Genomic DNA, 26,073 nt, shown 5'->3' with positions numbered 1-26,073 from the left:
TGTCAGAACCTCTTTAGGTAGTCCCACTCGGGAAAACATCTCCATTAACTCCTTAGCTATGAGTTTGGCCGAGGTATGTCGCAGTGGCACCACCTCCGGGTACCAAGTGGCATAGTCTTAAATGACTAAGATGTACGGTCAAACAGTACTTCGATAATCGGGAGAGGTACTTGGGGACTATGGAAATGTGGCTGAGGGCTAGTTATCTGGCAGGTCGGGCAAGACTTTTAAAACTCTTCCACTTCTTTGAATATGCTGGGCCAGTAAAACCGCTGTAGAATACGATCCTGAGTTTTCTGCGGCCCTAGGTGACCCCCGAGAACGTGTTGGTGGGCTAGATGTAACACAAGCTTGCGATAAGCCTTGGGGACCACCAACTGTTCAATAGGCTAACCCCGTAGTTGGTTTACCCAATACAACATATCATGATGAACCACAAAACGGGGAAACACTGACTCTGCCCCAGGTTGTTGTGGTTCATCATCTACTATTAGCACATTTTCCTAAGCCCGAGATAGGGTTGGGTCCCAACGTTGGGCGGTACCAAAATTATCCCCGGAGACATTGAGGTCTGCCAATTCAGGACCCGGCAGCAAGTTCTCCACGTCTCCCACCATCACACGAAGTTGTCTCCCTCTCTTCCACCAAAGTGGCGGTCACTAGAGTTGAGCAAACCCGAACTGTACGTTTTTTGGTACACGAACCCGGACTTTTTCACTGAAGTCCGGGTTCGGGTTCGGTGTTCGGATTATTTTATTCTAATACAGAGGCCTTCCCATGGCAATGGGGACGCTTGAAATTAAAACATACCATCGGATTGGAGAAAACTCAGATCCGATGGTATATTCTAAACCCGAGGTGTTCCCATGGTGATGGGGAGGCACCTTTGACAGGGCGCTGCCATCCGCGGCACCTGAGGGGTTAATTGCGCGGACGGAAGCTCCCTGTCAGAGGTCGGGTGTCGGGAATGTTTCTATAATGTTTGCATTGGTGGGCAGTGTGTCCTCCCCCCCTCCCCAGTATTAAAATCATTGGTGGGCAGTGCGCCCTTCCCCTCCATCATTGGTGGCAGCGGCAGTTCCGATCGAAGTCCCAGCAGTGTAATGCCCACCAATGCAAACATTGCAGAAACATTCCCAACATCCGACCTCCGACAGGGATCTGCCGTCCGCGCAATTTAGCCCTCAGGTGCCGCGGATGGCAGCGCCCTGTCAGAGGTGCGTCCCCATCACCATGGGAACGCCTCGGGTTTGGAATATACCATCGGATTGAAGTTTTCTCCAATCCGATGGTATATTTTAACTTCAAGCGTCCCCATCACCATGGGAACTCCTCTGTGTTAGGATATACCATTGGATCTGAGTTTTCACGATCGTGAAAACTCAGATCTGAAAAAGCTAATAGTATTATTTTCCGTTATAACGGAAAATAATAAAGTGAAGTTCGGGTCCCCATTGATTTTAATAGGGTCCGGGTTCGGGGTCAAGTTCAGGTCAAGTTTGGGGTTCGAACCCGAACTTTGACCTGAAGTTTGACCGAAACCGGCGAACCGAACTTCACCGGGTTCGCTCAACACTAGCGGTCACCCCTACTGCTGCCCCTTCAGTCTCAGGTTCCCAGGGTTCTGGTTTTCCCCCTGAACCGGGCCACTCTGCTAGGGTTACCCTGTCTCATGGGTATCAGTCATTGTCATAGCAGGCCACAGTGTAGCTGGCCAGCTAGGACCTGTCCTAGGTTGCTAGTATAGCTTATATGTGTATACAGCTAGACCTGCCAATAGCCTTCATACAGTTCATTTGTTTATGAGTAAAAGACAAAAGCAGAGTTATTTACTGTGATATCATGTTTTGGATGTTATATAACTGTTATATTTTGTGTTCACAGAAGAAGAAAAAGATAATATGCCTTTAAGATTCATTTTGTAATGTAAGCTAAGCTCAGTGACACAGCAGAAACAACAGAAAGCATAGTTAATCTGTTGTTGCTGGGCAGAAGTCTAGACCAATCACAGCCAGCTTCTGACACAGCAAGCGTTTTCACAAATCACAGTCAGCCTCACACACAGCCTGTCTGGGAATTCCCCTAGCAGGAGCTGCTAGAATCATTATTCACCAGAGACTTCAGAGACATTCACTCCACTGAGAGCTGAGTATTATGGGAAAAAGAGGCCAAAATAGGTAGTTAAAACTGTTATATAATGCTCATATTGTTAGTATTGTGTTTAGAACTGTGTACTGAACTAGATATATATGTGTTTACTTACAGTTCCACCGATTGCAAATTCAATTGCAAATACAAATTGCAAGCATTCAGATTCCATATTGCAATCCAAATTGCATACAACCATACCAGATCATACTCAACCAATCTGCAAATAGTCACTGCTAATTGCATACTGCAAGTAGAACTATTAGTTAGACCTTAGATATACCTCTCAGAGAGATCATAAAGTGCTTAAATAACTTAAAGTGAGAGTACAGCTACTCAAGAGAGAAATATATCCACCATTTTATGTTGAATGACAAGATTGAACAGTTGAACCACCATCTTATGCATACCGCCATTTTGTGATATCTTTTCAACACGTGTTTTGTACATGGACTATCTGCTGCGGAGGCGGCTGTGTTATATATGAAGAAAAGTTGAAGTTAATAAAGAAGTTATTTGAAGCATTTGGTGTGCTCTTTAAACCTACTGTTTCCATAGAACGGCGCTAGAGGAATTACAGAATAATAGACAGTCTGGTTAGACTAAAAGTCAGAGATATCAAAATTCTTCTAATGCCACAGTGCAAAAGGCACTTCATAGTGCTGTGCCTGCCATAGTGGAACTATTGCCCTCAGAGGGCGAAGCGATAGCACTCCTCAACTTGCACAGTAAAGAGCGCATTAGAGCAGCAGAGCGCCAGCATATACCGCCGCGCAGCAACTGTTCCCTGAGTGAGCAAGCAAAGACATCTCAGCGGAGCTTCCATAAAGGCCATAGAATGTGCGCATTAGTCAAAGTAGCAGAAGGGCAAAGGCAAGATAGACAGAGAAAGAGCGCCAACCCTCCTGCAATCCCTGGAGAGAGAAAGAGACGCATGGTGGGAGGCCAAAGTCCAGAGCTAGAGTGCCTCCACCGCTATCCATGGAGAGACCACATACTGCAGTCAGCTAGTTTCCCACCACTAGGCCCAAAGCCTGCAGCAGCGTATCCAAGCCAGCGCATCGCAAGTCATCACAAAGCATCGCAAGTCTGCACAGAGCATCACAACTCAGCGCAGAGCATCGCAAGTCTGCACAGAGCATCGCAAGTCAGCGCAGAGCATTGCATCACATCAAGAAAAGACAAGTCTCCTTTGAGACAGACATTTGTTCCAGCAACCTTCAGATCGCAGTATCCTGCTCTTCAGAATAAGGTCAGAGCTTTCCTTTATTACTTATCATTGCATATAGGCTTTGGCATAAAGAGTCATTTTTGTGTTCAGATAAAGAATTTAAAGTAAAACAAAGGACAGTTTGTATTACACGGACTCTATTGTATTTAAAGTGAAAGCCATTTATTGCCTGCATTTATCACTGTTACATTTAAAGTGAAAGTCATTTATCTCTGCATTTGTCAATATTGCATTTAAAGTGAAAGGATTCTTGATATTTGTATTGATTGTTATAACATTTAAAGTAAAATGTCTGAGCCTAGTATTACCATGCCATTGTTAAAGGATACAAAGATAGATAGAGTAGAAGTTGAAGAGCAAGGGAACCTGTCTGAGGTAGAAGATTTTTTTGCAGAATTAGTCTTGCCTCAAACAAATATAGCCCAAGCAGATGAACTAAGACGTTCATCACGTGCCAGAAAACTGACTCCAAAGATGCTGGAAAATTTAGAGCAAGAAGCAGCATTAAAAGGAAAAAAGTTTGTCAGAATGTATGAGAAGTGGAAATCATACATTAAAGACATTCGTAGAAAGCTAAAGCAAGAAAGTATAAAAAGGAACTTGAGTGATATGGTAGAGACGGTAGAAGAATCTGAATCAGAGCTTATTGCAGCATATGTCAACCTGCAGTCACTTATGACACCTTGCCAGGATATTGTGAGGAACATGGACACATAAAGATTTAGTAAAGCTCATGAGAGAACTATCATCTGCAGCAAACTAAGATGAAGTTAAAGCAAGAAGTAGGAACGAGCTTTTTATGAGAGACTATGCTAGGTACTTAGGGGGATCCACAATCTCAAGTGTGACTTCTTTCGCTAGCAGAAGTGCCACCCACATATCAGAGTCCTCAAATACTCCAGCCAAAAGAAAGGAATTAGCTGAACAACTTGCTGTCAAGAAAGCAGAAATTGAGATGGAAGCTGCCATTGAGGCGCAGCGTCAACTGATGGCTGAAAAGCAAGCTGAAAAGGATGCACAACGCCATCAGATTGAAGCTGAAATGGATGCACAACGCCATCAGATGGAAGCTGAAATGGAGGCACAATGCCATCAGATGGAAGCTGAAATGGAGGCACAACGCCATCAAATGGAAGCTGAAATGGAAGCACAGTGCCATCAAATGGAAGCTGAATTGAAAAGTCTGGAAAGGCAGAAAGAAGTTAAGATCATGGAAGCCAGACTCAGAGTACATGAGGAGGAAATGAGTCAGAGTAGTCATAGGTTTAAATCTGTACTAAGTGAAGAAAAAGACTCCTACTTTCCTTCATATGCCCAGAAGAATGGAAGGAAATCTCCAGCATGTAGTGAAGAAATAAGTTATTATCCTTCCATCCCTGCTCATAAAAACAAGGAGAGGCCTACCTAGTCCAGTGTTAGGAAAAAGGTGTGTGAATTTACCCTCTATCTCTACCGGAAAAGATGAAGAAAAGGACTCACCTAATTCAGAACTAAGTGAGAAAATAGAACCGGATGATTCTATTCCTAGATGCCACGGCAATGCTCAGGAGAATGTTACAACCATTCTCCTAGTAAGACCACAGAGAACAGTCCTAGCTAGACTTCCCGTTCTAGAACCTTCTGTATTTTCAGGAGAAGTACTGAAGTTCATAGAGTGGAAGGCAAGTTTTGAGATGATCATTGAGCATCATTGCTTCAGTCCAGTTGACACGTTATTCTACCTTCAGAGATATGTTGGTGGAGAAGCCAAGGAAGTTCTTGAAGGTAACTTTTATAGAATAGACGAAGAAGCCTACAAGCAAGCTTGGGAAAAATTGAATGCAATATATGGTCATCCTTTCTTAGTACAAAGAGCCTTTAGAGAGAAACCGAATAACTGGCCTAAAATAGGTCCTAAAGAACACTTCAGACTCAAAAAGTATGGTGACTTCCTGCAATCATGCAGCAATGCCATCCCACATGTTCAAGGACTGGAAGTACTGAACGACTATCTAGAAAACCATAGGATGCTAACAAAGCATCCTGAAGAAGTGGCTTCTAGATGGAATTGCTATGTGACTAAACAGTTAGATCTAGGTAAGAACTTTCCAAGTTTTAAAGAGTTCTCTGAGTTCGTCAATGAGGAAGCACGGACAGCATGTAATCCAGTAACAACATCTTACGTCTTAAAATCCTTAGAAGAAAGGCCTGCAAGAGAGATAAGACATGCAAGAGCAACTAGCTTTGCAACCAACACAGCAGCTAAAGGTCCAGATACCTATGAGAGCAAGTCCAAAGTCACTACTGGGATCAGTAGAGAGACAGAACCAACAAATCTTCAGACTACCTTCAAGTGTATGTTCTGTGGAGAGAACCTCTCCATGCATAAGTGCCAACAATTGAAGGAGAAGTCCCAAGAAGAAAATAAAAAATTTGTGCTGGATAACCAACTGTGTTTTGGATGCCTAAGAAAAGGCCATGTTACTATGGAGTGTAAGAAAAAGGCAACATGCAGGGTTTACAAAGGACACCATCCTACACCACTACATGAAAAACGTCCAAAGAAAGATAAATCCTCAATACCTAAAGATACTGAGGAAGGAAAGAAAGTATTGGTATGCTCTTGCAGAGTGAGGCAAGGAGAAAGCAATGGCACATCAATGGTTGTACCAGTGTGCATATTAAATCCTAAAAGGAGGAACAAGAAGGTATACGCCTATGCGCTACTGGATGCCCAGGGTGATGTCACCTTCATTGATCAAGAAATCTGCAAGAAATTACAAGTGGCTACAGAACCAGTGACGCTCAAACTCACCACAATGACGGGGAGAGACACATTAGTGAACAGTCAAAGGGTCAAATGACTGAGAGTTAGAGGACTTCATTCAAACTGCACATTCGATCTATCTCCAGCTTATACAAAAGACGATATACCTCTAGATCGAGATCGCATACCTACCTGTGAAACAGCCAAAGATTGGGAGCACCTATTTGTCATATCTCATGAAATGTCCCCACTGAAGGAGTTTGGTGTTGGACTGTTGATAGGTACAATGTATGGGGTTCGGACCGCGCTTCTGGTCCAGGTCAGTATGCAAGTTCTTAATCCTTCTTACTTCCTCGTTTACAAAGAGAGCCTGAGGGCTGCAAATATCCCTCAAGTAGATATCCTGCAACCAATGGAATTATAATAGTGTGAGTCCGTATGTAACAGTAACCTGCATTCCACTGATTATACTCACACAATGCGAATCAAACAAGGCGTAAATGTAATCCCTCCGCGGTAAGTTGTTCTTGTTCAATCAGAACAGCCACGTTTCCATGCAATCTGGTTAGATCCCCACACGGACTCAAATGATGTATACCTCAGACAAATCTATATTTCTTTTCTTCAGATTCCTGAAAATTTTCTGTGGACAAGAATGGCTTCTGCAATAGTGAAGCTCCGTATATACTTGTATAAAACTTTTTATTTGTCCATACTTACAAGACAGCTTTCTTAAAACAACTTTTTAAACACATAAAATTCCCAGCGTCTGCTGGGAATTTTATGTGTTTTAAAAAGTTGTTTTAAGAAAGCTGTCTTGTAAGTATGGACAAATAAAAAGTTTTATACAAGTATATACGGAGCTTCACTATTGCAGAAGCCATTCTTGTCCACAGAAAATTTTCAGGAATCTGAAGAAAAGAAATATAGATTTGTCTGAGGTATACATCATTTGAGTCCGTGTGGGGATCTAACCAGATTGCATTGAAACGTGGCTGTTCTGATTGAACAAGAACAACTTACCGCGGAGGGATTACATTTACGCCTTGTTTGATTCACATTGTGTGAGTATAATCAGTGGAATGCAGGTTACTGTTACATACGGACTCACACTATTATAATTCCATTGGTTGCAGGATATCTACTTGAGGGATATTTGCAGCCCTCAGGCTCTCTTTGTAAACGAGGAAGTAAGAAGGATTAAGAACTTGCAAACTGACCTGGACCAGAAGCGCGGTCCGAACCCCATACATTGTACCTGTCTATAACGTGATTGAACCCACATCACTTTTCGGACCTGCTGCATAGCATTATTGCGGACTGGTGTCATATTTATTTCTTTATTGTATCTTGGTTGGACTGTTGATAGGCTATGATTGTCCCGAAGCCTTGGTACCACAAAATGTAATCATAGGAGGAAAGGGTGAACCCTATGCTGTTCAAACTGATCTAAGATGGGGTGTTGTTGGAGGAAAACAGCAGATCGCAAACTCAAGACAGGTGACAGGATTGTGTCATTGAATATCTGCCCAAGAGTTACCAACTGTAAGTCCAGCAAAAGTAATCAAGATCCTTGAAGACATGTATCCCAAGAAGACATAAAGTTCGTACACACTCTAGAAGAAAATATTCAGCAGAATAAACAAGGTCATCTTGAAATGCCCTTACCTTTTAGAGAACGACCTCGTCTGTCAAATAACAGAAATCTTGCCCTAGCAAGATTGAAATGTTTGAAGAAAAAGATGGGAAGAGATCCCAAATTCAAGCAGGATTATTTGAAATTCATGGAAGGCATCCTTGAAGAAAGACAAGCAGAGAAAGTTAATAACCAACCTAAAGAAGGAGAAGTGTGGTACATCCCACATCAAGGTGTTTACCACTCAAAGAAACCAGATAACATTAGAGTAGTATTTGATTGCTCAGCAAAATACAATGGTGTTGCATTGAATAATCATATACTAAAAGGACCAGATGTTACAAACGCTCTGCCTGGAGTACTCTGTACATTCAGAAAGTATCCCGTAGCGGTCATGTGTGACGTTGAAAAGATGCTCCACCAGTTTCATGTGAAAAATGAAGATAGAGACTTCCTGAGGTTTCTATGGTGGGAGGACGGAGATACAGATACGGAGGCAGCATATTACAGAATGAAAGTACAGTTGTTTGGAGCAGCATCATCTACAGGTTGCGCCAATTATGGTATGAAGTACCTGGCTAATCAGAATGAAAAGGATTGCCCATCAGCTGCAAATTTTCTGAAGAAAAACTTTTATGTATATGATGGTCTTATAAGTCTAGAGTCCACAGAATCTGCAATCAAACTAGTGAAATAAAGCCAAGAGTTATGTGCAAGAGGAAACCTGCGCCTTCACAAATTCATCTCAAACAACAGAGAGGTACTGGAATCCATCAATGACTCTGAACGTGCAGCAACAATGAAGAATGTAGATCTCAATTATGATCATCTTCCAGTTCAGAACGTACTTGGATTGGGATGGAATGTAGAGAACGACAAGTTCTTCTTTGAAGTATCTATTGAAGAAAAAGCTGCAACTAGGCAAACCATTATTTCCGCAGTGGCTTCTATATTTGATCCATTGGGATTCTTGGCCCCAGTAATCCTCAAAGCAAAATAAATACTGCAAGAATTATGCAGACAGAAGTTGAGATGGGATGAGCCGATGCCTGAAAATTTGAGGCCAAGGTGGGAGAGTTGGATAAGAGACTTGCAAAACTTGAGAGAAGTTCGGATACCCTTTGTACCTCATGATTTCAGAAAGTACAAGACAATAGAACATTATTACTTTTCAGATGCCAGTAGTTATGGTTATGGTCAGTGCTCCTACATCACAGTAATAGGAGAAGAAAAGATACACTGTGCCCTGGTTATGGGGAAGGCCAGAGTTGCACCTACCAGTATTCAGACAATACCAAGACTTCAACTGACAGCAGCTGTAGTTTCAGCATTAGTAAGCAAGTTTCTGAGAGAAGAATTGGAATTGAAAATAGATGAAAAATATTTTTGGACAGACTCACAAGTTGTTCTAGGATACATAAACAACGAAGCTCAAAGATTCCACATCTTTGTCGCCAACAGAGTTGAGAAAATTCCGGAAATAACAAATCCGGAACATTGCCATCACATTGACACAAAGCCTAACCCAGCAGATCATGCTTCAAGAGGCCTGAATGTAACAGAATTGAAAAATTCAAACTGGTTCACCGGTTCAGAGTTCCTTTGGGAAAAGGAAATCACGCCCAGTAAAGGTTACACTGAATTGTCTATGGGTGATTCAGAAGTAAAAGTTGTACAAACATTGAGCACTGCTGCACATTGAGCACTGCTGCCAAGTGTCAAGATGACATACTTGAAAGACTAGCCAGATGTTCAAAATGGAATATAGTCATAAACGTAGTAGCTCAAATTCAACGTTTGGCAAAGGGAATCAGAAATAGGAATTGTTGAATGTAGAAGAAAGAATGAAAGCTGAAGAAACAGTCATAAGACTCATTCAACAGAGATTCTACAGTGAAGAGTTGAAGAGACTTAGTCAAGAACCTAAAAGGCTTCCAAACAACCACCCATTGTACAAGCTTAATCTTGTTCTGCAGGATGGTATACTGAAGGTGGGAGGGAGACTGGAAAATGCATCGTTATCTAGCAGAGTGAAGCATCCAGCAATTCTCCCCAAAAACTCTACCGTCACAAAATTGATTATTGATCACTACCACAACATATCCTTGCATCACGGAAGAAGCTTTACCAAAAGCTGTTTGAGAGAAGGTGGTTACTGGATTGTGAAAGAAAGCAAAGTTATAGCAAAATATATAAGGAAATATTTACTCTGCAGAAAGGCACGTAGACCTCGCAGATCGTGTAAACCCATCACCACCATTTCTTTATAACGGAATGGATTGTTTTGGTCCATTCATCACCAAACAGTACCGCAAGGAGTACAAGAGATATGGACTAATATTTACATGTCTGAGCTCCAGAGCAATTCGCCTGGAAATGTTAGAAGATATGTTAACTGACGCATTCATCAACGCCTTGAGGTGTTTCATAGCCATTAGAGGTACTGTCAGAGAGCTTAGATCTGACCAAGGATCTAATTTTGTCGGAGAAAAGGATGAATTGAAAAAAGCTCTAAAAGAGATCGATGAAGAAAAAGTAACTGAGTATTTGTTAGAGAAACAGTGTGATTTTCACATGAATGCTCCACATGCAAGCCATACAGGAGGAGTTTGGGAAAGACAAATCAGAACTGTGAGAAATGTGTTAAGTTCAGTGTTGAAAAAGAACGCCGGAAGAATAGATGATGCTTCACTTGGGACTCTATTCTATGAAGTAATGTCTATTGTTAGCAGTCGTCCACTTACAGTTGATAACATCAAAGATCCAACAAGTTTGGACCTTTTAACTCCCAACCATCTACTTCACTTTAAGTCTGATTACATACAGCCACCACCTGGCAAGTTCACCAAAGAGGATTCAGATGCCAGAAGGAGGTGTCGAAGAGTTCAATATCTATCAGAACAGATAATCTTAATGTGGATACTAGCGCTGCCGTCTAATTTTTGGGGAGGTGGGAAATCACCAGTACTGTAATGCAAATACAGAGAGGTGTGTCGCTGCAGGGTTCTGGTGAGGGGATAATTGCCGAACAGTTTGGAATAGATGGAGGAAAGAGTACTTAGCCAATCTTATGCTAAGAAGTAAATGGCAAACACCCAGAAGAAATGTCCAAGTTGGTGACATAGTGTTAGTGAAAGAAGAAGATTTACCTAGAAGTCCATGGAAATTGGCCAAAGTTCTAGAAGTTCAAAAGGATGAAGACAGACTAGTAAGAAGAGTGTTGTTACAAATAGGAAACTGAAAACTTGACAAAAAAGGAAAACGTCTCACTACTCCACTCAAGTTGGAACGTCCTATACAGAAGTTAGTTGTTCTACTTGAGAGTGATAAAAGACACTTGGAAGTTGAGAACCTGATGTAAAATTCCTCAAATTCATGTTCAAGTCCTACCACTGAGAACATAGAATTATAGGTAATTTTGGTGGGAGTGTAACCTGTCCTAGGTTGCTAGTATAGCTTATATGTGTATACAGATAGACCTGCCAATAGCCTTAATACAGTTCCTATGTTTATGTGTTAAAGACAAGAGCAGAGTTATTTACTGTGACATCATGTTTTGGATGTCATATAACTGTTATAGTTTGTGTTCACAGAAGCAGAAAAAGATAATATGCCTTTAAGATTCATTTTGTAATGTAAGCTAAGCTCAGTGACACAGCAGAAACAACAGAAAGCATAGTGTTAATCTGTTGTTGCTGGGCAGAAGTCTAGACCAATCACAGCCAGCTTCTCACACAGCAAGAGTTTTCACCAATCACAGCCAGCCTCACACACAGCCTGTCTGGGAATTCCCCTAGCAGGAGCTGCTGGGATCATTATTCAGAGAGAGGAGCTGAAGAGACATTCACTCCACTGAGAGCTGAGTTTTATGGGAACAAGAGGCCAAAATAGGAAGTTAAAACAGTTATATACAGTGGCGTCGCCAAGGGGGGGGGGGGGCACAGCCCCCCCTACATCACGCTGTGCCCCCCATGTGACCCTCCAACTGAGCAGCTCGGGGGGGACCACAGCCGCAGGGCACAGGGAGATGAGCGCTTCCATTGCGCTCATCTCCATAGTCATTTGTATCGCCATCCTCAGGACAGCGATGCAGATGCCTATGCTAGTGCGGCGGGGCAGGAGATGGAGAGGCGTGTCCCTTCCCCTTCCTCTGATAGGCTGCAGGCACTAGGCCGGCAGCCTATCAGAGGCTGGCGCATGCAGCGCGATGACGTCATTGCGCAGCTTGAGCCGTACAGTGCGGGACACAGGCCGGGAGAGGCCTGCATCGCATCGCTGACATGGAGGTAAGTATAGGTATAAGACTCTTATTGCCGGCACATTGGGGGGCTCTAAGCTCTTGTTACTGGGCTGGCACATGATGGGGGGCTCTTGTTACTGGGCTGGCACATGATGGGGGGCTCTTGTTACTGGCACATGATGGGGGGGCTCTTGTTACTGGCACATGATGGGGGGGCTCCTATTACTGGCACATGATGGGGGGCTCTTGTTACTGGCACATGATGGGGGGCTCTTGTTACTGGCACATGATGGGGGGCTTTTGTTACTGGCACATGATGGGGGGCTCTTATTACTGGCACATGATGGAGGGGCTCTTGTTACTGGCACATGATTGGGGCACTTATTACTGGCAGTGATTGGGGGCACTTATTACTGGCACATTATTGGGGGCACTATAAGGGCATCTACTGAGGCCACAAAGAAGGGGTATTTTATATGGGGGGCTCTGTACAGTAGCATTTTATACTGGGACACATTATGGTGGGTACTATGAGGAAGGGGGAGAGGAGTACTATGGGGTCATCTACGGGGGGCACTAAAAAGGGGTATTTTATACTGATACATTATGGGGGGCACTAGGAGGAAGGGGGGGAGAAGAGCACTATGGGGGCATTTACTGAGGGCACTATATAGGGGTATTTTATACTGCTACATTATGGGGCACTATGGGGACATTAGCTCAACTGGGGGCATTACAAGGAGGTATTTTTTTACACTGTCCCATTATAAGGAGAATTATTTCTACTGGGGGGGCATTATGGTGGGCTTTATTACTCCCCCATAATATGAGCCCCCTAGTAGCAGCACCAGCCTCTCTCTGCTCTGCTATCCCTCTGCCCCTTCTCCAAATCCTTATTATGAAATATTTCTCATTAGGATAAAACGCAACATCAGCTCCACCTAGCCCCCCAGCCAAGTGTTGAAGTGGTGTCCGAGATCCCCAAGGGCCAAGCCAAGTAATTGTAAGTTTTCATGTGAAATATGTTTATGTCATACACATATAGCATCCACTGTGCCACACAATATACAGTATACCTCTACACTGTGTAGTCTGTTCTATAAGCACCATTGTTTTGTGGCGGCGGACAGAAAATAATCTGGAAGTGCCCCTCCCGAGACCAGGCTCTGGATCTGCCACTGGTCTGGACCGCTCACAGGAGTGTACATTTCTTCTAAACTGTAATCCGTATCCTCTGATCTGCAGAAATCAGCGCTCGCTCAGTAACAACTAACAGGCAGTGCCTGTAGGCTGTAGCCTGGCCCTGTTACCGAAGCTAGCTGAGTGGTGTAAGGTTAAGGTACTAGTAGAGATGAGCGGCTGCTGAATCCTGATTTAAAGTTAAAGTTACCTCAGGATATGGATTACAGTTTAGAAATGTCAAATGTACACTCCTGTGAGTGGCGGTGGAGGGGGATCTGTGGATGACACTGTTATGGAGGGGGATCTGTGGATGACACATATAGCATAAGATGCTATATACGGTATGTGTCATCCACAGATCCCACTCCATAACAGTGTCATCCACAGATCCCCCCCCATAGCAGTGTCATCCACAGATCCCTCTCCTTATAACAGTGTCTTCCACAGGCAACTAGGACATGTTGAAATCTGAGTCTTTTTTTTTTTTAAACCACAGACAGCAGGACTTTTCTTCCCTGTTGCGGTTTTAGGTATTGGGTAAAGTATCGCAGCATTTCTAAGCATACTTGTGTAAATGTATCATTGTTATAGCTGCCCCCCCTACTTTTGTCCTGGCCCCCAGTGTGCCCCCCCAAAATTTTAAAGCTAGAGACGCCACTGGCTATATAATGTTCATATTGTTAGTATTGTATTTAGAACTGTGTACTGAACTACTGTAGATATATATGTGTTTACTTACAGTTCCACCAATTGCAAATGAAATTACAAATACAAATTGCAAGCTACAAATTGAAAGCATTCAGATTCCATATTGCAATACAAATTACATACAACCATACCAGATCATACTCATCCAATCTGCAAATAGTCACTGCTAACTGCATATTGCAAGTAGAACTATTAGTTAGACCTCAGATATACTTCTCAGAGAGATCATAAAGTGCTTAAATAACTTAAAGTGCGAGTACAGCTACTCAAGAGAGAAATATATCCACCATTTTATGTTGAATGACAAGATTTGAACCACCATCTTATGCATACCGCCATTTTGTGATATCTTTTCAACACGTGTTTTGTACATGGACTATCTGCTGCGGAGGCGGAAGTGTTATTTATGAAGAAAAGTTGAAGTTATTAGAGAACGGCGCTAGAGGAATTACAGAATAATAGACAGTCTGGTTAGACTAAAAGTCAGAGATATCAAAATTCTTCTAATGCCACAGTGCAAAAGGCACTTCATAGTGCTGCGCCTGCCATACAGAGTGCAGGGAAGCCCGGGAAGATTCTCCCTATTATAAGTTCAAAGTGTAAACTTGGGGCAACTGTCACTTCGTAAGTCCATCTGCCAGCCCCTGTGGTTAGAGACACCAGGGCGGTGGGATAGTCTTTTATGTCTCCATGGATGCACATGACCCCAACTTTCCGGCCAGTATACTCCGCTGACCGTACCAGGGGATCCCTTACTAGAGACACCAGGCTCCCTGAGTCCAGCAAAGCCTCTGCTGGAGTGTATCCTACCTCCACCTGGCACAGGTGGTTTAGAGTTTTTGGGGAACCTGCTGCACACAGCTTCCCGGCATATAGCGACTGACAGTAGCCATAGTTAGTATCCATGGGTTCCACCTGATGGGGACAGTCAGGCCCAGCTCCTGACACCGCCAGCAGACTATCGGAGCCAGGTCTGTAGAGGGTAAACCCCGGGTGGGTTTGGTTGGTACAAGTCGCTGGGTCTGGGAAGGAGATTTACGGGGTTTGACTGCCCACCAGTGATGAGCGGTAGGGGCAATATTCGAATTCGCAATATTTCATGAATATTTGAGCGAATATTCATCATATATTCGCGAATTCGAGAATTCGTGATCTCAAGTAATTATTTTCTTGATTGCAAAAATCGGCAATCTGAAAATTTGCAATAAAAATTTGTGATACGAAAGTTCACGATCAACACTGCTCCTAAAGTCAAAAAAATTGCAGCCTTCTCATTGGCCAACAATCAAGAAGCAGTGAGGGATCATAAGTACTGCTGAAAAAAAATCTAGAATATTCGCAATTACGAAGCTATAGCACTATATTCTAGATATTCTCGAATTCTCGAAGTGCCAATATTCTCGATATCAATTTGCAAACCCCCTGTACAGTCTTAGTAGCCTCGTAACGCTCCACCATGTCCACCATTTTTAGGGCGTTGTCAGGAGACACCTGGCGATCCAGTGCTGGAGAAGGGGTGGCAGAACCCTCCAGAACATATCAGCCACTAGTCTTTCCAGCATAGCTGTGGGGCTCAGCACATCAGGCTGTAGCCACTTTTGCAAGAGGTGGAGTAAGTCATAATACTGGGTCCTTGCACAGCTCAGCCTGCTTAAACCCCCACTGATGTACCCGCTGGGCCCAGACCAACACATTCACCCCCAGTCTTGCCAAAATCTCACGCTTCACTTTTTGGTAGTCGGCCACTTGATCGTCCGGCAAGTCAAAATACACCATTGGGAATCGTATGCCAGGAATGGAGCGACTACCTCAGCCCACTGGTCATGGGGTAGCTTTTCCCTGATGGCCACTTTCTCGTACATCGCCAGGTAGGTTTCAATGTCTTCTGCGGAGGTCATCTTAGGAATCACGGCATGGACTTCTTTCCGGGCATCGTGGACGCTCAGGGTTGCTCCTGCTGTCTGCAAAGCTATCACGTGTTGTAGCAGCAACTGGTTAGTCTCCTGCTGCGGCTTATTAGCCTCGCGTTGCTGCAGGTTTGTCTCTCTCTACTGCAGATTAGCCTCCATGAGGGCCTTCATAGCAGCCTCCATTTTGTCATGGGGCACTGGTTGTAATACAGCTGGTGTAATGTACGACATACAACCGTGCCTGAAAAATGCAGAAACCAAAAATATTGGCATTCACGCCAGCCTCATGCTCTTGCCTGCATCCTTCACCAATTATGGGGTTTTGCTCTGGTAAATAGGATAAGCGGGCGCAGTACAGAGGCAAAATACAAGTTCTTAACTCAAAACGTCAGTGTTTAATCACACTTGAGGCAATTGCACAAAACAGCACGTAACTTTGCAGTCTTGGTGTTAATTCACACACAATGGAAAGTTCATATAACACAAGTCACCTTGCTGGCAGTTCTGCCTCCAGTAGTCCACAGCAGGCTTTAGGGAGCCTGTTCCCCCAGCATGCGGCTCTCAGCCCTCCATCACGGCACAAAGCCTCAGATCCCAAAAACAGAGAAATCTCTGCTGAGCCCAGCTGCCTATTGAAGGACAGCCAGGTGCTGCGAAAACCCGGACCGGCACTTAAACTCCGGCCCGGTATATGACCTCACCTGGCTGGAAACCAGCCCAGCCGCACATGCTGGGAGGAAAATACTGTATTTTTCCGTGTATAAGACTACTTTTTAACACATGAAAATCTTCTCAAAAGTCAGGGGTCGTTCTATACGCCGGGTGTCGTCTTATATGCCGGTATACGGCGTACTGAAACTTACTTCCTAGCCGGACTGGAGAAGCTGTCCTTCTCCAGCTTCAGGGACAAGCGCCCTCTAGCTGAGCCACCGTGCGCTGCATCCCGGCAAGCCGCTCCTGAAGCAGCCCCCTCTCCCTGCTCTCAGTGTTTTTTTTCATGCCGGCAGTATCGCATTGCGTACTACCGCTCAGATCGTTTTGAAGACAGGGAGGGCTGGGCAGGCAGGGAGAGCTGACCCACCCAATCCAAGCAGGCTTTGTATGCAGTGTGCACAGAAAATACCGGTACATCGCTTGCCGTGATTGCCTGGTTGTATACTGGGTTGGATTGGTAATTCTGAGGGAAGGCAGGGGGAAGCAGGAGCATCTGCACTTCAGGCAATTCTAATGTTGGAATGGCGGATCTCTAATGAAGTTTGGTGTGCATCTTATCTGTGGTGAAAAAACTGAGTCCATCTGGGGAGCAGATACATGTGGTGGTGAATGCAGTACAGCACCAGTATCTGTATTGGTTCATACAGTACAGCACCAGTACATACAGTACAGTATACAAATGGCTAACAGTCAAGACCCCATAATGGCTCTACCAGCAAGAAGAAAGAAATATGAAGCCAATTTCAAACTTAAAGTTGTAAACTTTGCCATGGAACATAATAACTGTGCTGCTGCAAGACAATATGGAGTAACAGAAAAGATGGTTCGGGACTGAAAAGCTAATTAAAAAGCATTAAAGAGTATGCCAAGGGGTAAGTGTGCATTAAGAAGAGGCACCCCACATTGGCCAGAACTCTAAAAACATGTAGCAGACATGGTGAATGACCATCGCCAAAATGGTTATGTAGTGACACGAAATAAAATACGTTTGTTTGCACTTCAGTGGGCCAAATCTAACCCAGATCACAGCAACAGATTTAAGGCCACTGTATCCTGGTGTACTAGATTCTTGGAAAGGCATAATATGGTACTGAGGCAAAAGACGAAAATTGCACAACAATTACCTGCAGATCTTGATGCCAAAGTAAATAGCGTTGGAAGAGGGGTAGTCTTATACGGCGAGTATAGCCCAAACCCTATATTTTAACTGGAAAAGTTGGGGGTCGTCTTATACGCCCAGTCGTCTTATGCGCCGGAAAATACGGTACCTGCCTTGCCAGACACAACCCTTCACTGTGTCACTATAAAGAAAAAAGTGGCAGCACCGTCTCTAATGCAAACAAGGGGGTGCAACTGGCCCAATATGGATATTAGCAAGTCCAATACATAAAAGTCAAAAAAGGTGGGCAGCACTCCATGAGATAAAAAAGGTACAAAAATCTTTATTTACCCAAACAGGACATGCAACATTTCGGCTCTATGCTGGAGCCTTTCTCAAGCGAGAAAGGCTCCAGCATAGAGCCGAAACGTCGCATGTCCTGTTTGGGTAAATAAAGATTTTTATATATATATATATATATACAGTTGCAAGAAAAAGTATGTGAACCCTTTGAAATGATATGGATTTATGCACAAATTGATCATAAAATGTGATCTGATCTTCATCTAAGTCACAACAATAGACAATCACAGTCTGCTTAAACTAATAACACACAAATAATTAAATGTTACCATTTTCTTATTGAACATACCATGTAAACATTCACAGTGCAGGTGGAAAAAGTATGTGAACCCCTAGACTAATGACCTCTCCAAGAGCTAATTGGAGTGAGGTGTCAGCCAACTGGAGTCCAATCAATGAGATGAGATTGGAGGTGTTGGTTACAGCTGCCCTGCCCTATAAAAAAACACACACCATTTCTGGGTTTGCTTTTCACAAAAAGCATTGCCTGATGTGAATGATGCCTTGCACAAAAGAGCTCTCAGAAGACCTACGATTAAGAATTGTTGACTTGCATAAAGCTGGAAAGGGTTATAAAAGTATGTCAAAAAGCCTTGCTGTTCATCAGTCCACGGTAAGACAAATTGTCTATAAATGGAGAAAGTTCAGCACTGCTGCTACTTTCCCTAGGAGTGGCCGTCCTGTAAAGATGACAGCAAGAGCACAGCAAAGACTGCTCAATGAGGTGAAGAAGAATCCTAGAGTGTCAGCTAAAGACTTACAAAAGTCTCTGGCATATGCCAACATCCCTGTTAGCGAATCTACGATACGTAAAAAACTAAACAAGAATGGATTTCATGAGAGGATACCACAGAGGAAGTCACTGCTGTCCAAAAAAACATTGCCGCACATTTACAGTTTGCACAAAAGCACCTGGATGTTCCACAGCAGTACTGGCAAAATATTCTGTGGACAGATGAAACCAAAGTTGAGTTGTTTGGAAGAAACACACAACACTATGTGTGGAGAAAAAGAGGCACAGCACACCAACATCAAAACCTCATCCCAACTGTGAAGTATGGTGGTGGGGCATCATGGTTTGGGGCTGCTTTGCTGCGTCAGGGCCTGGATGGACTGCTATCATCGAAGGAAAAATGAATTCCCAAGTTTATCACGACATTTTGCAGGAGAAATTAAGGCCATCTGTCCACCAACTGAAGCTCAACAGAAGATGGGTGTTGCAACAGGACAACAACCCAAAGCATAGAAGTAAATCAACAACAGAATGGCTTAAACAGAAGAAAATATGCCTTCTGGAGTGGCCAAGTCAAAGTACTGACCTCAACCCGATTGAGATGCTGTGGCATGACCTCAAGAAAGCGATTCACACCAGACATCCCAAGAATATTGCTGAACTGAAACAGTTCTGTGAAGAGGAATGGTCAATAATTACTCCTGATGATTGTGCACGTCTGATCTGCAACTACAGGAAACTTTGGTTGAAGTTATTGCTGCCAAAGGAGGTTCAACCAGTTAATAAATCCAAGGGTTCACATACTTTTTCCACCTGCACTGTGAATGTTTGCATGGTGTGTTCAATAAAAACATGGTAACATTTAATTCTTTGTGTGTTATTAATTTAAGCAGACTGTGATTGTCTATTGTTGTGACTTAGATGAAGATCAGATCACATTTTATGACCAATTTGTGCAGAAATCCATATAATTCCGAAGGGTTCACATACTTTTTCTTGCAACTGTATTGTGTGTGGTTGTACAGGCATTATATCCTGCAATGCAGTAGCAGTGGCTGCTTTTGCACACTATAGGAAAAGGTTCTGGTCTATGCGTACTCTTGCAGTTCTGACCATCAGTAACGCCAGTGTTTTTTCCTATAGTGTGCAAGCATGGCCATCGCTGCTGGATTGCAAGGTGGTGGTAAACTCTGGATACAAGCAGTGTATAATGAGATGAAAAAATGAATCTTTTCTTCGATGAATAAATGATGGTCTAATATTTTTGACTTACTTGTTTGATTTGGTTATCTACAACTGAAATTCCCAAAAAGTCGGGATGCTGTGTAAAATGTAAATAAATGTTATTAAAAACAGAATGCAATGATTTGCAAATCTCATAGACCTCTATTTTATTCACAATAGAACAGAACACAAATCAGATATTGAAAGTAAGACATTTTACCATTTCATGAAAATAACGTAACTAGGCGTAGATCTTGATGGCAGCAGCGCATCTCAAAAAGGTTGTAACGGGGCAACAAAAAGCTGGAAATGTAAGTGGTACCAAAATAAAAACAGCTAGAGAGAAATTTGTAAATCAAATGTCTGGGTTTAAAAAGAGGATGTTAGAGAGGCAGAATCTCTTAGAAGCAAAGATGGACAGAAGTCCACTAATCTAAAATTTGTGTAACAATTTCAGAAAAATGTTCCTTAATGTAAAATTGCAAAAACTTTGAATATACCCCAATCTACAGTGCATAATATCATCAAAAGATTCAGAGTATCTGGAGAAATCCATGTATGCAAGGGAGAAGGCCGATGCTAAATATTGGATGCTCATAATCTATGGGTCTTCAGGTAGCACTGCATTAAAAACAGGCACGATCTGTATCCAAAATTATTACATGGGATTAGGCAAGGTGTGCTAGGAACTTAAAGTGGCCCTGGAAAAAACCCATGTTGTTGATAGCATGCTGGCCAAAACAAGTTTGCCTGGCCAACACAAGTAGGCTGGGCCTATAATACTGCAGTGCAGCACAAAATACCACCCCAGCAGAACAAAATAGCACAGTGCAGCACAAAATACTGCCGCCTTCACAGCAGTGTTTAACTGTATCACCACCCTAAGGACGTTTATAAAGTTGAGTTCAAGAGAGCACCTGTGGCTGTTGGCCAGGTGTATAAGGACCTCATTCTCCTAACGTTAATTAATGCTTAGAACATCAGATCGTTATGTACCTGGTCGGCAGCCATGAGGAGGGCTCAGACGCCCCCCTGCGCATTGGCCCACCGTGAAATTTCCTTGTTGGGTTTATGACCCTGTATCTCAGATGGTATGGCATTGCATTAGTGCCTATGGCATGGGCAGTTTAAACATCTGGAAAAGCTTTATAAATGCTAAACAGTATATAGAAGATTTAGAACAACATATACTCCCATCCAGACATTTATTTCAGGGAAGGCGTTGCATATTTCTGCAAGACATTGCTAAACTACATACTGCATTCATCATAACAGCCTGGCTTTGCTGAAGAACAGTCAAGGTGTTGAACTGGCCTGCCTGCAGTACAAACCCTTCACTAATAAAAAACATTTGACGCATCATGAATCGAAAAAGTCCAGCATGAAAAGGTGGATTTACACCAACCTATAATCATCTAGATTATTGTCCAGATCAGGTTGTCTAAACAGTGATCTGCTGCAAAGAAAAATGATTCTTTATGGGAACGAGGGATCGCTTAGGCGGGTTTAGACGGGCCGATGGAGAGCGCTTCATTTACATGTAGTGATCTCTTTCACAGTATAAGGACATCCCCATACAAAATCATTGTTTCTGGGCAGCAGATCGCTGTTTAGACAGCATGATCTCCTAGCCAGAAATGATGATTGGTGTGCCTGCATGAACGACAGGATCAACAGATGAGTGGGCATTTTGCTCATTCATCAGGTGATTAGCGGCATATTTAGATGGCCAGATTATCGGGAAGAGCGTTCGCAGAAATGGTTGTTAGAAATAATCTGGACGATGTAAATGCAGCAGTCTCCTTCACTGAACAAGCAGCCAACAATTGGTCACTCCAACTGCCCGTCTTAACCTGCCTTAAGACCCAGGACTGTTGAGCAGCTAGAATCCTACTTTAGAAAAGAATGGGACAATATTCCTCTTCCAAAACTCCTGCAATTGGTCTCCTTACTTCCCAGATGTTTATAGGCTGTTGTTAAAAGAAGAGGGGATTCAACATAATGGTAGACCTGGTCCTGTCCCATCTTTTCTGAGATGTTTTGCTGCTATCAAGTTCTAAATGAGTTAATCTTTTTCACAAAATGGTAATTCATTTCACTTTCAACATCTGTTATGTGTTCTATGTTCTATTGTGAATAAAATATGGGTCTATGAAATTTGCAAATCATTGCAATCTGTTTTTATTTACATTTATTTACACTTTACACATTGTCCCAACTTTTTTGGATTTGGAGTTGCACTTTAAAATGTACCGTATATACTCGAGTGTAAGCCGACCCGAATATAAGCCGAGGCCCCTAATTTTACCCCCAAAAAATGGGAAAAATTATTGACTCGAGTATAAGACTAGGGTGGGAAATGCAGCAGCTACTGGTAAATTTCAAAAATATCAACAGTCATTGGACCACCCACAGAGGCTGCAGAGGATGAGTGGGAGAGTCAGAAAAGGGAGTCAGACTCCCATCAATCTGAGTCACCCTCTTGCACCTAAAATGCAGAGTGTGTGCATATAATGCAGAGTGTATGTGTATATAATGCACACACTCTACATTATATACACACATCTGCAAGAGGGTGACTCAGATTGATGGGAGTCTGACTCTGACTCCCTGTATTTAATGCAGAGTGTGTGCATTATATACACACACACTCTGCATTAAATACAGGGAGTCAGACTCCCATCAACTGGGCATTTATTTATTTTAATTTTTTTATATTTATCAGGTTGTTTATTTATTTATTTTTGTTCCCCCCTCCCTACTTCATACTTGGCCAGGGAGGGGGAGGCTGTGCAGGGGCCGGTACTTACTGCCGGTGTAAATCTCGCGGTCTGCTCCCAGTGTAAATCTCGCGGCCCGCGTGTCTCGCGAGATTTACACTGGGAGCTTAACAGAGGTGCCGCGCGGATGTGCTGGGTGCTGACCGGAGCAGCTGTAAAGCTAAGTAACAGCTTCTCCGGCCCCCAACATGTCATGGTCTGCATTATGGCAATGTAAGTTGCCATAATACAGACCTAGACTTGAATATAAGACGAGGGGGCTTTTTGAGCACATCGTTCAGACTCGAGTATATACGGTATGTAAAATCTGATGTAGTTTTAGGTATAATTTATGCAGAAATATAAATCATTGCAAAGGGTTCACAAACTTTCAAGCACCAATATATGTGTTATATCTGGTGGAGATGCCCAAATATAGTGAGATTTTGGCTGAAGGTTTAAAGTTTGCTTAAATTCAGCAATTTCCGAATATCTATAAATGTAGAACTATGCGATAAGATAATTCCATATCATGACATAAACTGCTATCATCTTCTTTTTCTTTAAACCACAAAAGATTTTAGGTCTTCATAATCAGAGTCCTTAAAATGGACAACCTGGCCTTGGTAGGCTAAGCCCATCCCGGTTTCTGTTTTCCCTCCCTAAATTCTTGACCAGTATGGCCATTAATAGAGATGAGCAAATCGAAGCTGACGAAGTGGAATTCGATCCAAATTTCAGGAAAAATTTGATTCGCACCAAAGCCTAATTTCCTTGCGATTCGCAAGGAACTCTGGGAAAGCGGGATCACCCATAATTACATCATGCAGCCAATCAGCAGCCAGCCATGTGATGTCAAAGCACTATAAATAGCTTTAGCCATCTTAGATTTTGCCATTTTCCAGTGTGCTTAGTGCAGGGAAGGACGTCAGCAGGCACTAGGAACAGTGCTAGAAAAAACTTAATTGTGCAAAAAAAACTATTTACAAGTGCAGGGAAAGATTATTCAAGGTGTAGGGAAAGGATAGGGAGGAATCATTCTACAGCATTTATGTTGAACAGGGTTCAGTAGGGGAGGTTACAGCCTGGGTAATAGGAACAATCCTATTACACCTTGCTGCACTGACTGGGGATCCAACTTGCTATTATACAACTCTGTAATTCTAGCAAAATGTTCTTATTAGGGTGCAAGTGCTGTTCGATACAGCCATTAACAAGGGTTACTACAAGGAAATAATTATACGTCTTATTTGCCTTGTGTGGTGCAGTTATATGTTCTAAAGCATTTTTTGACTTGTATTAGTGGGAAAAAAATGGCTTATTAGCCATTGTGTGGTAAAGTGCTAAAATTGTAGCCCTTTTTGTATTAGTGGCAAAAGTAAAATATATTTGCCGTTCAGCGGTGCAGTTATATGTTCTAAAGCCCTTTTGTGGCTTGCATTAGTGGAAAAAGAAAAAAGATATTTGCCGTTCAGTGGTGCGTTTATGTTCTAAAACCCTTTTTTGCGTGTATTAGTGGCATAAAAAAAGCATTTGCCGTTCAGCGGTGCAGTTATATGTTCTAAAGCCCTTTTTGGCGTGTATTAGTGGGGAAAAAGAAAAAGGGCTTATTAGTGAAGTGAGAAAATTACAGCCCCTTTTGGTGTGCATTAGTGGCAAAAAAAAATATTTGCAGTTCAGCTGTGAAGTTCCATTGTACTACAGCCATTTACAGAGAGTATTATTAGGATAGATACGTACGTGCTATTAGCCATTCTGTGGTGAATTGTGATTGCTGTATTTATTTTTTTGGGGTGTATTAATAGGAAAAAGAATAAGGGAAAATTGATGGGTAATTGTAGACTTCCTTTTGCTGTATGGACCGAAGTGGTGAAATTATTTTGTGAAACAGCTTTTTGGGGAAAATTGGTAGGTAGCTATAAATACGGTCAAGGACAATATATGTCCTTTACGGCCCAATGGGTAAATGTTGTTCCTGGCCAGCCACACCAGCAACTTGGCCAGGTGACGCCGCTTCCGCCTCTCTCGCCGTTGGTCCGCCTCTGCCTCCTCAACCTCCACTGTGTCCTTAGCCTTCACTGCAGGGACAATTCACAGTGCTCCTCCAGCATACCACATGTGCAGGACACGGCGCTGTCAGGCTGTTCTACACCTCGTTTGCCTGGGTGAACGGAGTCACACATGGGAGTAACTGCTCCTTGTCCTTAATCAAGAAATCGAATCCTGACGTTCTCCGTGACAATTTAAAATCTGAACCATGGTGACCGACAACGGGAAGAACATGGTGTTGGCACTGCATCAAGGAGGGCTGAGTCATGCGCCCTGCATGGCAAACGTGTTCAATCTGGTTGTCAAGCGGTTCCTAAAGTCTTTCACCTATCTGCAAGACATCCTAAAAATGGCCAGGAAACTTTGCATGCACTTCAGCCACTCGTACACCGCAAAGCACACCCTCCTTGAGCTGCAGCAGCAGAATGGCATCCCTTAACATAGGCTGATATGCGACGTTTCCACCCCTTGGAATTCCACCGTCCATATGTTGGACTGACTATACTAACAGAGAAAGGCCATCAACGATTTCTTGATGATCCAAGTGGACAGGAGTACTCCCCTGTTTAACTTCGATGTCAGCCAGTGGCAGCTCATGCAAGACACCTGGTGTTTGCTCAGGCCCTTTGAGGACGCCACGTTATTTTTCAGTCGCCAGGACTACGGGATGAACGATGTCATTCCAATGCTTCATGTCCTGGAACAGATGCTGGTAATTCTGGCTGGAGATGTAGCGCCTAGATCTCACGGCCACATGAGCTCTGTGGGGGCTGAACTGGAGGAGAAGGAGGAGGACACTGGAGCACAAGCAATGTGTAGCGAAATGGGTGGTTTTTACACACAGATGACAGGAGAGTAGGAGCAGGAGCTGCCAGAGGAGCTACAGGGTGGTGAGGAAGAGGAGGCAGATGACCCAGACACTCCATGGCAGTATTTAGTAGAGATGGAGGCAGGGAGTCCCTCCGAGTCACTTGCACAAATGGCCCGATGCACTCACTGTAATGCCGTAGCCATGTTGGTTACTGGCATTACAGTGATTTGCTGGCCAGAATGCATCATCGGGTGCTATAAAGCACCCGATGACACATGGTTCGGTCAGTCTTAGTTAGGGAGAGCTGTGCTGTAGAAGGGACAGATAGTGTAGGGAATTGAATCTTATTTTTTTGTTAGGCAAGTTTGGTGTTAGAAACCCAAAAGTCCTTTTAAGGACTATTGTTGTGTCTGTCAGCAATATATATTTTTAGTGCAATCTGCGCTAAATTGCGTGCGATTAGAGACCCAAAAGTCCTTTTAAGCAGTGATGAGCGGCAAAAGCCATATTCAAATTTGCA

At 43.2% G+C, this 26,073-nt stretch overlaps 1 long non-coding RNA gene across 1 annotated transcript; it reads right to left on the bottom strand.

The window, feature by feature from the left end:
- Positions 1–7,265: 7,265 nt before the first annotated feature.
- LOC120997070 lies at positions 7,266–25,785 on the bottom strand. The gene is made up of 3 exons (XR_005778062.1): positions 25,775–25,785; positions 11,052–11,054; positions 7,266–7,412 (listed from the first exon to the last, which is right to left on the bottom strand). It is a non-coding gene; the product is annotated as an uncharacterized LOC120997070 (long non-coding RNA).
- Positions 25,786–26,073: the final 288 nt, after the last annotated feature.

This window comes from Bufo bufo, chromosome 4 (genome assembly GCF_905171765.1).
Source record: "Bufo bufo chromosome 4, aBufBuf1.1, whole genome shotgun sequence".
Lineage (NCBI taxonomy): Eukaryota > Metazoa > Chordata > Amphibia > Anura > Bufonidae > Bufo > Bufo bufo.
The sequence above is the reverse complement of the archived record's forward strand: the minus strand, read 5'-3'. Positions and strand labels throughout refer to the sequence as shown.